We start from the raw sequence: 4,352 nt of genomic DNA, 5'->3' as shown, positions 1-4,352 counted from the left end.
CCACTTGATCCTGTTAATTCTCATGTCCAGTGGAATTAATTTGCTTGCCCAAATTTGCATCAAACACCTTCTGGTCATTGCAAAAAGTCACTGGTTTCACCCCCCCCCTACACTAATCTCCTTGACTCCATATTTTTACCACAGCTCCTCCTAGACCCCTTCTACCTCCAGTAACAATGGCAACCTCACAGCTCCATTATTGGGGGGTAAAAAACCTCTCGCTCCCTCTCTGGACAACCATTTTCTCTCTCTCCCTCAACCTCCCTCCTCTCCTACTGGCTCTCTAGGGCATCCAATGCCACTCCTATATTGTTTACTCACCCTCAAAACCCCAGACACAAAAGGACAAGCTCATGGCACATAAACAATGCCAGTGCATGCAGAGCTCGCGCTCTGGAGCACGCTACAGTGCTCTGCCACACTGTAGCTCACCCATGCCAAGGGCATACGACAGCCTTGGGCGTCGGGGTGATGTCTCCCGAGGTGGCCTCGGCGTCCGGGACACGGCACGCTGCCGGCCCCCTCCATAACCTCTCTCCCTCCCCTCTACACGTTCACCCGAGCACGTCCGTGGACACTGCCCACGGTGCACCACGGCCACACCCATATAAGCTACACCCGACCTCTTCTCTAGCCTCTCCTCGCTCTCCCTCTCCCCCACGAACCTCCCAGACAACATCCCTCTCCCTCCCATGCTTTCTTTCCCTCTCCATAGCCGCCATGGTCGCCGTCTGCCTCCGCCCGACTCCGTCCAACCAGAGCCTCCCCTCCTCTCCTGTGACCACCAGGAGAAGTGTCGCAGGCCAGCGGAGCCCCCCCCCCCCCCCCCCCCCCCGCTCCTTCTCCCCCTTGCCCTTGTGACCACGGCGTTGCGCCTATCCACTCCAGATGCCGCCCACCGTCGCCAGGGTAGCAGTCGCCCCAGATCCTCCCAGCCTGCGCGAAGCCCCTGGATGGAAGCGGCTCGGCATCCCGAGTCCGTCGGTGCACCGGACACCACCGGGGACGGCCGGAGTCGCCCGGGATCAACGTCGGCGTGTGCTCGGCCTCACCTCCCCTGTCGCTCCTCTGCCTCAGGCGCGAGGTAGGGGACGACCACCCCGCCAGCTGGCAGGGGGCCCGCCTGTCAGCAGCAGAGGCGACCGAGCCGGCCCACGAGTCGGGTTAAGTGGACACGGCTTCGCGCGAATCCGCTTGCCCCGCTGGCTGGCGCACTCACGTAATGCGCCTTCGGCGTCACCACCTCCCTCGCGCAGCTAAGCCACTGGGCTGAGCCCAGTAGGCGCTGTTTAGCTGTGCTTCGCCCAGTGCGCTTTATAAGGTTGATTCCTTTTCTTCCTTTTCTTTTCCAGAAATGTTGTAAAATCCATAATCAATTCATTTCAAGTACCAATTAGGTGATTCAAATTTGTAGTGACTCCATAAATCATGATCTATCAGATGGTGCAATTAGCACATTTTTTCAGAAACATTTCCTTCACAAATATTTATGACATCCCCTATTTCCATTTCTGTGACAAACTTTAGAAAATCACAGAGAGCCCATTTTTGATCCAAATGTCATGATTCAAATTCCTATATACTTTTAAGTTCGAAACTTAGTTTTTGAACATTTTTCCGAGTACTTTCTGTGCCACATGAAATATTGGCCCATTTCTCCATATATTGCTAACTTTGCAAATTCATAGAGAAATCATTTGAACTCCAAATCAAGTGAAACCAACTCCTAGATGCTTCTAAAATCATTCCTTGTTAAATGGGTACCTCTGCTCATCTTTCAAAATAATGTTTCTGTGCACTTCTTGCAGATCCATAAACCCTTTGAATCCAACATATTGAAATGCTCATAAGTATCCATTGATCCCCTTCCAATAAAACCACTTTGGTCATTTTTCATATGACCAAAGGTATCCTAGAAAAGTCCAACTCACATTTTTAGAGCACTTTTATTTTTGCCTTGTTGTGTTGCTTATTATGATTGTTTCCGACGTTAGTTGATGAAGTAGATGGAGTACTTGGAGAAGGACCAGAAGACCTGAAGACTCTGATGAACCAGGCAGGCAGTCCATTGATCATGTCTATGAAACCCTTTTTATGCATGCCATATAGCACCATATTGTTGTTGCATCGGAATCATGATGAGGTGGTAACCACTTTGACGGGTTGCCTCCGTTATTTCCTTGTTGATACTTGCATTGTGCATGACCCTACCTTCCTATGAGGGTTATGCCAGTGGGAGTAGATAGGATGCTAAAGTAGTGGCTACGCAATGGGACGGGTATATGCATGGTGATGGAAGCAAGATTGTTTTCAAAAACTTTTTAAAAACCCCGTCGGGTGCCACTAATGCCCGAGGGAGATGGTGAGCTAGGTTACCGCTTGATAAAGAAGTAGTGTACCAGAGCAAGTTGTGTGGGAGTGTTTTCGAAAATGGATTAGATTTAAGATTTGTCGACTGTCCCAACCTTACATCCGCAACCACTCTACCCTTATACGGGAAAGGGCATTACTGATTACCTAGGCCAATACTAGCATGGTGCCCACATTACTAGTGACGGGGTGACATGAGGTCACTCTCGGGACGGGGTCGTGCCAGGTAGAGTGGCCATGACTGTTTTCACAGGGCACCGAACACATCGTTGGTACCCCGTGCCAGTGGTATGTGATGAATATGGGAGCGAGGCTCCACAATTTTAAGATGTGAAATGTTGGGCACGGGGGTCAATACCAATCGACTGGACTCTATGTTACTGTCGTCTAGGGTAATATAGTGATCGGGTTCTTACCCCGTGTACTTGAGGTACCACGGGTCGTGGATGACACGGAAGTTCCCCGGATCTTGTGGGTAAAGTGTGCAACCTCTCCAGAGTGTTACACTATTCGAATAGCCGTGTCTATTGTCAAGGACAGTTGGGCGGTGCTGCTTAAACTACGTCCAGAGTTTTACAAACCACGTGTGTGTGTGTGTTGATGAAGCTAATTGGGTTAAGTCAGATGACTTGACACGATGATCAAGTTGGATTGGTGTCCAACTCTGCTAATGTTGATATCTGCAACTTGTCCATATGGATACTGTATTCCCATGATGCATACTTTACATGTTGATAGATGATGTCATTGCACTCAAAACTAGCTTTCTCCAAACTACCTACTTAGTGCTATATCATTGCATTATTGTGCCCTGTTCCAATCATGGGTTGCTTGCGAGTACATTCAAAGTACTCATTGGCTTGCCACTGGTTATTTAATTGGCCAGGCATGGAAGAACAGGAGTTCGAAGAAGAGTTCTTTGGAGACGAACATGTGAACTAGGACGTTTCCCAGTCAGAATGCCTGTAGGGTTAAGGCAGATGGCATGGGTTCTACTTATCGACGAAGATTTCCGCTGCTTAAGTTTATTTGGTATTCAGCCTTGTGGTTTTATCTATGTAAGACTTGACCATAATGGTCATAATTTGTGTAAGAAGGTATGTATGGACGTAGGACTCTTGTTATTCAGCTTCTGTGTGTTCAGTGAGCATTGATCTCTGGGATCACTGTACACGTGCATTCGGTGATCACGACTTATGTGTCGGGGTCCCCACAAATGATGAGTAAAATGAATTTCTACACTCCGATATAACTAGATTCAAAATAGTTTTTTTTAGACTCGACAACGGCAATGGTTCGATCAGTCAAGGGAGCTCCTGCGGTCGGTATGGCTCCTATACCAACTTGTAGCGCCCAAGATACGATTCTATCCCAATCACATGATGAATCCATGATAGGGGCACAATCGCATTTCGAGTGCATAGCAGGGTGGATATCATTACAACATACCATGTACTAAATAGATGAGAATACAAGATAAAGGCTTACACTCGCCACAAGCTACAACATGAATACAACAGTTCGTCAATACATAGCAATCATCATACAGAAGAGCGGGATTTGACTACGGATGAAATCAAACGAAAAAGAAGAACGACATCCACCCTGCTAATCCTAGGTTCCCGACCCGGAACCTATCCCTTGATCGAAGAAGAAGCAGAAGAACTCCAAAACAAGCAAGCATGCATCACTCTCACATCATGCCATCGCATTACCTGTACCTGCACCCATTGTTGTAGTAATCTGTGAGCCACAAGGACTCAGCAATCCCATTAACATGGGTATCAAGACTAGCAAAGCTTAATGGGTATGGAATGGATAAGTGGTGAGGCTGCAGCAAGCACTAAGCATTTGTATGGTGGCTAACTTACGAGTACAAGAATAAGAAGAGAAACTACGCATAACGGTCGCAAACTTGTAATTATGAAGAAGTGATCCTGAACTACTTACGAGTCAAACATAACCCCACCGTGTTCTCTTCC

General features: G+C 48.0%; 1 long non-coding RNA gene across 1 annotated transcript; it reads left to right on the top strand.

The window, feature by feature from the left end:
* Positions 1-568: 568 nt before the first annotated feature.
* Positions 569-3,609, top strand: LOC120967480 (uncharacterized). The gene is made up of 2 exons (XR_005761246.3): positions 569-1,321; positions 3,257-3,609. It is a non-coding gene; the product is annotated as an uncharacterized lncRNA (long non-coding RNA).
* Positions 3,610-4,352: the final 743 nt, after the last annotated feature.

Source organism: Aegilops tauschii, chromosome 6 (assembly GCF_002575655.3).
Source record: "Aegilops tauschii subsp. strangulata cultivar AL8/78 chromosome 6, Aet v6.0, whole genome shotgun sequence".
Taxonomy (NCBI): Eukaryota; Viridiplantae; Streptophyta; class Magnoliopsida; order Poales; family Poaceae; genus Aegilops; species Aegilops tauschii.
Note: the sequence above shows the minus strand (reverse complement) of the source record. Positions and strands in the feature narration are given on the sequence as shown.